At 35.9% G+C, this 12,576-nt stretch overlaps 1 long non-coding RNA gene across 1 annotated transcript in view; it reads left to right on the top strand.

Annotated features, from left to right (window-relative positions):
* Positions 1–12,576, top strand: part of LOC106042461 (uncharacterized) — a 149,372-nt gene that overhangs the window by 59,706 nt on the left and 77,090 nt on the right. Inside the window, exon 9 of the long non-coding RNA XR_010831096.1 lies at positions 64–140. This is a non-coding gene — a long non-coding RNA (uncharacterized lncRNA). The remainder of the gene's footprint in view (positions 1–63; positions 141–12,576) is intronic.

Below are 12,576 nucleotides of genomic sequence, written 5' to 3'. Positions count from 1 at the left end.
TAGGGTGCCAGCTGTGTGGGCAATATGAATACTTCTTTTCCATGCTGTATTTTCCTCTTGTAGGTTGCCACCCTTTTCAAAACAAATCAGCAGAATTAAAAGGGCCGAGGGGGAGTTTTCACTTGCTTTCTGATGGCAAGGTAGGACTTTCATGTATGTCTGCCTAATTTGAGGAATGACTGCTTGGTAATGGAAGAGTGGATAAAAAATATTAAAGAAAAGTTCACACAGTATGGGAAATACGTTACGCTGTTGCTCTGAAAAACACAAGTTATGCTTATAGTATGTATCATCTAATCTCTCCTTCTCACTCTTTCTTTTTCTCTGAATATCTCTGCTTCACTTCAGTTCTTTTGCTCATTTTATTATTAGGAACATTTACGGGAAAGAGAATTTATGGTCTCCTTCTGCTAATAAATGTTAAGGAATATGACTTAAAATAGGGAATACACAGCAGGAGATGATGAACTCTTAATAAATATCCTGTTTTCATGCAAATATTCTTAGTAACACAAACAAAACAAAGCAGAAAGGGAAATGCAGCCAAAGTGTTATACAAGCTGTGGCATAATTAAATAGGACGGATTTCAGAATTTTCCAGAGGCTAAGAAGAGTTTCAAGTTATCCTCCAGACTTTTCCAACTCATTCCTTCACACGGTTTCATCCCATAATATTGGATGGAGGATTGGAAAAGGAGAATTGGAAGAATGACAAAGTAACCTGAGAACTTTGCAAAAATTCTTAGTGCCTGTCTTGCTCCATATCTTCTCCTTGACGAGAGACTCTGACCTTATAACTTGGCAGATTCTGTTGCTTGATGGTTTTGGAGTTTTTTAAAAGTTACCAAGGTCATGTTGTGATCCTTGTTCTGGTGGAAATACTATCTTCCTCCACAACCATAAGCATGATACTCTCTGCAAAAGGTATTGATGCTACTTAATTGGCATTAACTCTAGCATTTGTCCATAGTAACATGCTGGAATAATATTTAGCAGTTTTCCTAATGGTGTAATAGTGGCATAAAAACTGGGGAGTGATTAATGAGAAAGGAAAATCTAGATCATACGGTCATTTGGATTCAACAAATAGCATGTCTGAATATGGCCAAATTCTCCCTACATCTACTAGCTAAGGGGACAGCTATAATTACAGAAGAGGGGTCTCCATCTTGGAAACAATGAATAAAGATTTGGATAATAATTGATTGCTACCTTCTGGACCACTTCTGTGGCCAAAAGAGCTGATATGATCCATACACAAATAAGCAAAGGAATCTCAAGACACATTTTATTTGGTCTTGATACACTGGTTATTGGGCTCTAAGTGTGCCCAAGCATTAAGTTTTCAGGTTGGGTGGTCAAAATCTGATCAGAAAACAAACGTCAGGATAAAGAAGGCATTAGGAAATATATATGTTTTGCATTCATATTTATGTTGTTTAGTCTGACTATGACAAGCTGTTATTGCTGATACATACTTCTAAGGTGAATAAAACTTGAAAATTGGGATCACCAGTGTAGCAGAGAAAGTTGTCAGAAGATTCAGTGACTCCAAGTTGAAAACTTGGATAAATTCATATTAGAAAGAAGGAGCACATTATTAATTATCACTGGAGAATTTTCCTAAGGGTTGTTGTGGAGTCTGTTACACAGCCAATCTTTACATCACAATTGTGTACTTTGACAACAGAGAAGCAAAATACTCACTTTCATCCAAAGTGTATTGTTTTCTTTTTGGGACAGATGCACCACAGAGCAAATTAATGTCAAATTTTGCTCATTTTGGATTATGTAGATCTTAGCCCAGACTTAGTTTTGGCCCAAATTCAGATCTGAACTTTGTGGCTAGTCCTTATCTTGTTTGTATATCAAACCAAAGCCTATTTCATGAAAACTCTTGAATTTCACAAAGTCATTTATATAGCCAAAATTTGCGTCTGGCTCAAAACCTTCTATTGTGTTGAAACAGTAACTGGCTTCAGCTATCTTTAAATCTGGGGAAAGTCTGTATTTGAACTTCACAGTTTGGGAGCTTCTGTTTTTTCTTTGTTATACTTGTGGGATTGCAGGCATGTACCATGCATACTGTTGTATAAATGCCTCATGGTTCCTGACTTTGTCAAAGGAGGAGGTTTTCTATCTGCTGAAATGTTGTGAAACACTTACCAGGTTATAGCCAGAACAATCATATCATCCTTGGAAAGAGTATGGGGCAGGTATAACTCACTGATAATTTTAAGTCATTACAATCTTTTATTCTTTCCTACTTTTACTAGGTTTTATTTACATTGAGGGAAAATATCTCTAAGAGTAATAATTTGCAGGAATTTTGTTTGAAACTGAAGTAAATTTGCTTGATGGGTACATCATGATACTGGGCACACTTACAATAGCTTAGTGGTGTGGTCCTGGGATGTATAAAGGAAATGGGGCTGTTCAGGGGCTTGGAGCCAAGCTGCAAACTCAGCTCCTCCAGAGCATGCTGGTTGTAAGCAGCAAGCCTGAGAGGCACGCATGTGGATATTTCTCCCCTGCCTGGGTGCTTTTTCCTCTGAAATTTGTCACATTCGTAATATTCAGGATAAATAATTTCTTCACTGTTCATCTTAAAAAACCTGCTAAGAATAATACAGGGCACCTGGCCTGGGCCAGCAAGTGCTGTCCCACATAACTGAAGGCAAAATACATGGCAGGTTTAGATGGATTGAATAATATCTACTCCAAAGACCATTTTGCTGCAGGTGCCATAAGCCTCACAACAGACATTAGACCCCACAGTATAAAACAGAATGTCACAACTGTACTATATCTTCTATTTCCTTGCCATATAATTGTCATTTAAGCAACATGGCCACCATTTGCTATGAGCCTACTGATAAGCCTTTTGCCTGGTTCTTGAAGTGAAATCTGACACTTCAAAAAATTTCTCAGTGTTGTACCATCGAGTACCAATGGCCATTAAAAAGTTCTTGGAATCATTTCCTTGGTGATTTTGAACCTATGAAATAGGCTGATCTTTGAAGTTTAAAGACAGGATGATTTGGGATGAAGGTCCCCTTTTGCAATTTATGCCTTAAATCATTTTACATTTTTCATTTCAATATTGATTAAAAATATTTATTCTAGCAGACTTCTGGCTTTTACCTTTTAAAACAATAAAATTGATTTAATTCCTTTAATCAGTTTTAATTATTTTCTTTCAGAAAAGAAATACAAATATACAATATATTTCATGGCAAATTCTTGTTATATTTTATTCTTTCACATGATGTATTTATTGATGTATATTGATGTGTATATATTATTGCATTTGAATGATTGATACTATTTCCTTTGTGGCATGAGAAGCTGGTGGATTTTAATTGCGAGATACAACAGTACATACAATAGTAAAATATTGCTGTACAGCATGCTCAACTTTGTTGTCTTCCCTATTAGACTGGAAAATGTTTTAATGACTTCATTTTTTAAAATGATGCCAGGACAACTATGGGCATTACATGCTTTCAAAAATTCAAATAAAACACATAATTTCAATTTAACCCAAATTTTAGTCATATAAACAGTTGATTAGGAATGAGTAAAACCTTATACAAGAATAAAAAATAAATATAAAGCATCTGTTCCACAGTTTATGTAACATGATCTGTATATTTAATTTCTTTTCTATCCAGAGGTTTATATGAAATTGCATGATCTGATTTAAAGGGGCATTATGCACTTCAAAACACCTATGGTTTTGCAGCAATGTGTTAAGTAACACCCCAATCTTACAGTAATATCAGAGCTTGTATTGTAAGTATTGGGTGTCATAGATTATTTTTTTTCCCGCATAAGTAATGTTCTCCTGGTTGTCCTACATATTCCTATTTGGCTTGTTCTTGTGGAGGAAGAACTTTGCCATTTGCTTTTATGTACTGCTCCCTCTATCAAACAAAGGCGTTAGTACAGAAGTTTACAGTGCTGTAGTCAACTTCTTCCTCTCTTGACAACACTTACACCATAGGGTTTTAGGTTTTATTTGGGCTGCTGTGTGGAACACTAGGATATCTAGAGAGCTTTTCAAAGGAACAAAGTGGAATTAAGTAGTCAACTTTTGCTGAGTCTTAACAAAAAAGAGTGCTTCATTGCACTTTAGTAAATCGTTCCCCAAACAATGACCATTACAGCAACAGTAAAACATCAACAGAAATGCTGCATCTGCCTTCTCCAAACCTTCTAAAAGGTTTAAAATAAGTTTTCTAAAGTTTGGACCAGAAGTGTAAGTGGACTGAAATTTCCTGAAGTTGAACTTCATGAACTTTTGGATTATTTGCCCACATATTTATACTGGAAAGGATGCACTTGGTATTTGTTTGGTATCATTTAATAATTATTTATCTTCTGGTAACTTAGAAACATTCTCCAGAATACTTTGTCCGAATATAAAATATTAAAATTGGCCCCCAAAATAGTCATTCCCCTATAATTTGTATGTGATGACTTTTGTTGTTCAGTATAATGGCTTCTGGACCTATGCTTGGAACCCAAGACTGATCTCATGGTCAGCAATGGAAAATGTACATAGCTCTCTTGAAAACAGATGAAGATCCAAACAGGCCTTTTGGTGAAAAGCTGCCTGTTTTGGAGATCATTATTTTTTCAGGGATGTGAAGTATTCTACTAGCATTTAATTTCTGTTTGGGGAGTCTGTAATAATCTTGTTGTTTTGCCTGATCTGCTGTCTCAGAGTTGTAATACTGGCTCTCTAGAGCCCATTCAAATGCTTTTAACACTACTTGTTCAAGATTTTGCTTGTTAAGATGACGGTCCTGCGTGATTGCAAGGCCTGTATGGGCTGATGTTCAGAAACATAGAATGGTCTGAATAGGTTTTGATTCAGAGTGTCTAATGCCTGCCTCTTTCTTTGTCCTGCTTTCTTAATACATTGGAAAACGCTATTATTTGAAATCTCATGATATGATGTTGCTGTTTACTATGTGGTTTGATACGGGCAAGATCACCCCCATATGCTCTGCCCCAGGTCTTGATTGACAGTGAATATGTGTGGTGAAGGAAATGCACACACACACCCAAAAGTATTTTAATTTTTTTGGGCCTTGTATTCTGATTTTTAGTATTAGTACTTGTGCTCTCAAACACACCAAGGCCTTTCTATAATCCACCGTTTTATTTATTATGGCTGTAGCCCCATTACTATCCCTGAGTCCATTTCACCTACTCATAATGAACACAGTTGTTAACCTTTGAGTAATCATACTTCTTTCCTCACTGATATTCTCAGTAAGCTTTCTGGCACCAAACTCACTTTCTTATTGTCACCTTTGAAACTCATTATAAGCTTGTTTGTTGTTTGTTTCTCTTGTTGAAGCAACAGTCTTCCTCAGCTCTCTCACTTTGTGAACCTGGGCTAAACATTTAATATCTCTTTTTTTTTTTTTTTTTTTTGTGGAGCTTTTTCAGAAGGATACTTCTCCACTCACCCCCTAGAAAAAAATGTCTTCAAAGCTCATCTGTAATACCTGTATGAAAACACTGAATCTGGGGCATAGATGCAAGGAACCAGCATTTTCATAGCTATTTGCAGTTATATCATAGAATCATGGAATATCCTGAGTTGGAATGGAACCACAAGGATCATGAAGTCCAACTCCAGCCTCCACACAGGACTACCTAAAAATTATACCATATATTTGAGAGTATTGTCCAAAGGCTTCTTAAACTCTGTCAGGCTCACTGCTACCACCACTGTCCTAGACAACCTGTTCCAGTGCCTGACCACCCTCTTGGTGAAGAACCTTTTCCTAATATCTGATCTGAACCTCCTCTGACACAGCTTCATGCTGTTCCCTTGGGTCCTATTATTGGTCACCAAAGAGAAAAGATTAGCACCTCCTCCCACGAGGAAAACAAAGTACAAATCCTTATGTAATATTTTTGCATTGTATTTTCATTTTTACGATTGTTTTTAATTCTGATTGGTGTTCTGTTCTGATGTATCTGTTACATAGACCGTAGGATTGGAAGAGGAGAAAGCAATAAAGGGCCATTTCTGTATGAAAAATTATTAAATTGATACAACTGCAGAACATTACATTTAGGCTACAAAAGGACAAAGGTCTGTAAAATCATAAATGTGATGGAGAAGGGAGTGGAAGAGGGGAATGATTGCACCTTTTTTCTTTTAATACAGGAGTTAGGGCTTTAAATGCAGCTTGGTCAGCAACAGGATCAAAACTAACCAAAAGATGTAACTCCACATAAGGGAATAGTGTAGCCTAGGACACAGTGGGTGCTTAAAATTTACTCATAATCTGAAAGTTATCAGGTAACCTCATGGAAGGAAAAGGAAGAACACCGCTCACAGACACTGGATTTGGATCAGGAAGTTCCTGTTTTCCATATCTCATGCTTCTCTAGATATCTGCTAATGGCCAAAGGAGCTCTGTGCATTGTCCAGAGAAATTTAATTCCCTCACTACCTCTGCTGCAGAATTTTCAGATATTCAAGTAGCCTAAGCCCACCTTTGCCAATGGGCGCTAATTTACCATACTGGATTCCCATCTTATAAAACCTCATGGCTTACACTGCTTCTGTTGTTGCTGGAGACACCTCTAAAGATATCTCCACATATCGTGAGATAAGTGGTAAATTTGCTCCTAATGACAAACTGGTAGTTTTGGTAGTCTGGTGCAATGTTCCAGCCCCTGTACGGATGGTTTTTTTTGCACTTCCTTTCTCTGTACCCACACACATTTCCATTAGCCCATTTCCCCAACCTGCTCTTTCCATCCTTGGTATTTGTTGAGCAGGCCCAGCTGCACTCTTGATTCCTCTTACAAAATGTCTTCCCTTAGTCTCTAATTGGTCTCCATCTTCACACTTCCAGACCCTACATGCAGTCACAGCTTCACTCCTTCAGATTTAAGTCAAAGTGTCACAGACGATAAAAAATGTCATTACAAGTTCTCTTCTTATACTTCAGTTACAGGAAATGTTTTGCTCAGCTGCATGTTACAGTGAGCTGAGAATAGAAGGGGTCTTCAGGGAAATTTGCAGTTCAGTTCCAACTTCCAGTTTGTGCTGGCTTTGCTTAAATAGTCTTTTTTCTTGATAGCAGTCTGGCTGGGCCGAGTATAGGCACATTTTTACAGGTGTAGTTGAAAGAGTATCTTTGACATAGAATAACTTTCCTGCTTAATCCTATGCTTTGTTTCACAACAAAATTAATAAGGAAAGCTTATTAGTACACATTTATTTATTTATTTATTTATTTTCAGCAGGAAAAAATTCCCATGTTTTCTCCCTTTCTGTTCCTTAGAAACAGGTAAATGTTTTTGGCCAAAGCTTCCAAAAGAAGTGCTGCAAAGCAGACCCCGGCATTGGGAATCATCATCCCTAAAGTCACATTTGGCAGAGTCATGTGAGAAACAGCACAATTATAGGAAGTACTGAGATTCTTTAATATTAAGCAGAGCTTCAAGTCTCACAAATCTCACTTAGTAGTAGTATATTACCCAGAGCACTATACTGTCTGGAGCATTTTTAAAATTCTTGGTCTAAAATTGAAATTAGGTAAAAGTCTAATAAGCTAATTCCCTCCCTCCCTCTCTCTCTCTCAGGTTAGCCTTGAAAATATTAAAAAGACATAAAGGTGTTAGCCATTTTAAACTTTGTCAGCAGGGTACTTAAAACACTAAGTCCCATCATTGTTTGCATACAGAGATTGTGCAGAAGGGTTAATCAGTAGACTAAAACAGTGTCACTAGTTTTTTTTTTTTTTGGTTTGTTATATTTTGTTATGATTCATGTCCTAATGTCAATTAAAACCATCTGTACATGTTCATTTTCAAACGATTTATAGGCATACGTCCTCTTCTCAAACATTCCAAGGAATTTTAACCTGGTATGTAGACATTATCTATTTCTCCATAACTGGAAAAAAATAGTGAATTAAGTAAGTATGGCATATTCATCCAAAGGATTTTGTGTGGTAGAAGATAATAAGAGACAGTTGTGAAATCATATGATACTATGGTTTAGAATTATAGGTGGAGCAGTAGCAAGGCCTTTAGCAGAGGTTGCCTGATGAATTAAGAGTGATGGGAGCCTATCAGGAAGTATACAGAGATTTGGTTTGCTGGAAAACCAACTGAAAGCTCGTTTCTTGAACACTGGAGTTTATAAAGTGGGCAAGAAATTAAATATAATAATGCTCCTAGAACATTCTTTAAGAAAAAAAAAAAGTAAACTCAGTTCTATCTTACTGGTTTTACTGGTTTTAGCTCTGTCTTGTGAAAGAAACAGGTATCTGCTATACAAGGTTGGCAAAGATTTTGTGAATATTTCTGTTTTAAGCAGGAGAGAAAACTCAAACTTTTTTTCTTACACACACCTATCATTACTTTATATATATATATATATATATATATATACACACACACACACAAATATTTTCTCAGGTGTGGAGAAGCCAAGGAACGAAAATTTCTAATAGATAATATTTTTTCATTTTTCTTCTGAGAAGTTAATTTGGCATAAAATTTTCACCTGTTGTGATTTGTTTTGTTTGCTTTATTTGAAATCCTCTGTAATCTTTAGAGAAAAAAATCTATAGTTACGTTGACTAATGAATCTGCAGCTGGTACTTCATCTTCTATCACTGTATGGTATAGTCTCAACTTCTGACAGGTATGACAGATTCTTTACTAAATGATATATAAATAGTAAGCAGGGCTACAATAGGACAGGAATTCTTTCTTTCCTTTTTTTTTTTTCTTTTTCTTTTTCCCCCACCGTCTTTCATTGTCTTGCAGAGGAAAAAGTCTGTGTGTCTGCTTCTACTGTCTGATCTTTATTTTTCTTTCTGAGGACAGATTTCTGTGTGAAGTCTGATAATGTAAGATGCGTTGCTTTCAATTTAAAAGAGGGGACACCACGCAGTTTCTCTATATCTGCTTTTGAGATGAAGGATTTTTGTGTGTTTCAGTAGCTTGCTGGTCACCAGAACAGGACAATCATATAGACCATCATAACCAAAAGAAATGCAGAAAGTTAGGCCCCTCAATTGCCATTAAAATAATTTGTAAGATTTGCCAGCAGAACTGTATCCTTAAAATGGTTCACTGATTTCAGTGGAAGTTTTAAGTGCCTATGGAAAACTTTCTGCTACTAATAATTGTTACAATAGTTTATTTTAATACACATTCATGGTTTTTTAACATTTGTTGTATTTCACTTATCTTCAGTTCAGCCTCCCCCGTGTGTCTTTTGTCAATATATGCATTCTGCAACAGGAATTTATCACCAGGAATTTGTCCAGATTCACAATCACACTTAAGACAGAGCTTTTATCCTTAATTTCTTGAGTCATGTGATAGAGGACCTTATGTTTGACATCATGGAGCTCAGTAAAACTTGGCCATTGAAACACTGGTTCCACTGAAAAGCATCTGGATGGAAACCAATAGTCCAATATATCCTGCTAGACTACACTCAGCATATCCAGCCTCCTGGTCTTTCTCTTTGTGTTCTGCCTTGCAAAAACCTGGCTATCCTTACAGAAATGTACAAACACAGGAACAAAATGGATGCACTCCATGTTCCTAAAAATGTCATATCTTGGCTGTGCTGAAAGTGTGTTCCTGCTTGGCCGCAGCAGTGACTGTTCTTTATGTTGCTCTTTATCATACAGATGCTAAAGTAAAAGATTGAAAAACCCTACAGAACCATCTGATTCTTTTACTGTTACCTCTGCACTCTTTTTCCATATAGTGTATTTCTCATGTTTACTTAATTGAGTTCTAAATAGCTCAAGTGGTCAAGTTTCTGTAATTTCTTTTGGACCTCTTCAATCACGTATGAAATGGCTTGTTTAAAACTAACAAATAATATTATCAAATTAGAGTTTCCCTTTTCTTTAACCATGTTCCAAGATTTTTGAAGAAACCCTAACTCCTATTTTCTCTGTAGGTCAACATCCCTTTAGAAAACAAGGTTCTTAAGGTTTATGTCAATGTATTAAACTGTAAAGAAGCGATGTGACATAATCTTAGTGTACTTGTCCAACTTTGGAGAGTTAATGATCTGGTAATTGCTATATTTTTTTATTTAAAAACAAAACAAACAGAAAACAGTTCATCCTGGTTGTAATGGTTTTGTTAGTTCAACAGCAAGATGAAAATAGGAAAAAAAATGTTCTTGATGTTTTTCATCAGAGTTCCTAGCTTTAGACTTGTAGCTAGTGAAAAATGTTCATTTTAGTCAATAGTTTTGAGAAAAAAATATCTGCCTTTAAAGTGCTTGTTAGCAGCTTTTGAGTGGTACAATTTAAAAACGGAGAGAAACAAAAGTGACAGACTCCTGTTTAATCTTGTATATCACTGTTTGGCACATGACAACCGGATACAGTACTTGTAGTAATTTAAATTTCTTTACCAATTTGCAAAGTTGACAGTTACTAAAAGTTCTGTTTTGGAATGGGAGAAAAAATTAATGCATGGTTTTTTTTCTGAAGTTAAATTAGTATTATCTTTACATGTCTTTTTTTTTTTTTTTTGATTAACTATAAATATTCAGTGAGGATTAAAGAGTTTTTATTCTGTGCACAGCATCTAGTCCATCTCTCCTCTGTCCTACAACTTGGATTTGAGCTTTTCCATTCTTTTCTAACAGCTCTCAGCCTATCAGTATCTTCCTTGATGAATGAAAAAAAAAAAAAAAGAGACTTTAACAAAACTTTGAAAACCATTGATAACAACTTAAAATGTTTTCCTTAACTCTACATGGTCTACAGAAAAGTTAGCTAACTACTACTGATTTGTCAGTGTGGGATTCAGTCCAGAGCCATCAGGTGTCTCTGACAGAAGAAAGGCTAAAAACAGACATCTTGACTTTGAAGCCAAAAACAGCTGATGTCTTTTCACAACTGAGACAAAAATTTCTATTCATAGTGGCACTGCAGTCATCCATATGCATGTGCACGTATATGGGATTACAGGCTCTTGTTCTCATATGGTGTGTGTTGGTGGGGAGCTGGCAGCAGCCAGTTTTCACTTTTCAGTTTTTTTGTGGTCTTACTTCATCTTCTGCTGCTCCTCGGGCTTCTCTGCTTTCCACTGGGTACAAGGGAGTGAATAGAGGGAGAGAATGAACGTGTTTATTTTTATTTTATGTGTTTATTTTTTTAACTGTTAATTTTTTAACATGGAAATACCAAAACTGAAAAATAACACTAATTAAAAGAAATCTGAAGGGAGAACAATTTGCCATATATATGTAATAATGCAAGCAGGAAATTATAGGTTTGTCACTGGCGTACTGTCAACTTCAAAAGCTCCTATTGTCCTCCTTTTCTGCCAGCTTCCACCCATGCAAACATGTTGCTGTTGCTTCTGAATCAATGCCATTTATGTAGATGGAGTAAAGGCTAGAATTTAGCCTCTGTAGCTTATCAAGCTATTAATCTTGTATATTCACAAATCCAAAATTAGTTGTGGATATTGTCCTTTCATTGTCACATTGGCATAATTGGCATAAGCATTGGCATAAGCAATGTGGCATAATTATGCTGAGGTTTAAGATAACTGAATTTCAAATTAAAATTATTATTTATTTATTTTTCCCCTGAAGGCTGATTCATTCATTTGAATCCCATTCTGAGAACCTCGTGTTCTTTCAAGGTTGGAGACAACTCCATAAATAATCAAATCAATTGTTTTATTTTACAATGGACAGTTAAATGGTAAAGTATAACCCATCATTGCTGTTCACTGTGGTTAAAATAAAAAATCAGTATGAAAAATAAACCAATATGCACAATTTTCCTGTCATTTCAGCTGGAAGAAATATGCAGGGAGGTCTCTGTGTAGAGAAAGGTGGCGAATTTTGCAAATATTCATATTTTCAAATGTGAGCTAGGCAATGAGGAGCTGTTAGTTCTGATCCAACACCATTGATATACGTATGGGTTTTGCCAGTAACTCTCCAATAGACAGGAAGGATAACATTTAAGAAAAAACAGTGTTTATATGCCACAGCCACTGTTGACACCAATTTAAGGATTCAAAGTCAGGCAATGATTTTTGTGCATGCTACTTTTATTCTCTTTTTATCCCTTTGCATTTCCCTGTAGAGGTTATTTCTTGTATAATTTTATCCTCTAGTTGGTAGATATAGTAAAAAATAACTTCTCAGCAATGAGAAAATGACTGTGTGTTTGAAAGTCTCCATATTGAGCGACAGCTGAGAATGTTAAGGTTAGTAGAGCAATACAAAATGTGACTTGTTTAAGCTGTCTACAGATTCAAAAGTTCAATCAGCAATAAATTTTACATGCACTGATATGTTAGCAACAAATCTAACTTAATGGTTTTCAGTTATATCAGACATACTCTGATTTCTTTTTAATAAGCCAGGGATGTGGTTGCAGCAACATGCACAGAATGACCATCCATTCTGATCTGACAACAAAGATAACTGAGAGCATAATAGACTCTTACTTCTATCTATGGTCTGCCTTGAAAAAGCAGGAGATGCAGTACACAAAGCAAAATATAGAAAAAGGTCTACTGGAG

The sequence above is a fragment of the Anser cygnoides genome, chromosome 4 (assembly GCF_040182565.1).
Source record: "Anser cygnoides isolate HZ-2024a breed goose chromosome 4, Taihu_goose_T2T_genome, whole genome shotgun sequence".
Lineage (NCBI taxonomy): Eukaryota > Metazoa > Chordata > Aves > Anseriformes > Anatidae > Anser > Anser cygnoides.
The sequence above is the reverse complement of the archived record's forward strand: the minus strand, read 5'-3'. Positions and strand labels throughout refer to the sequence as shown.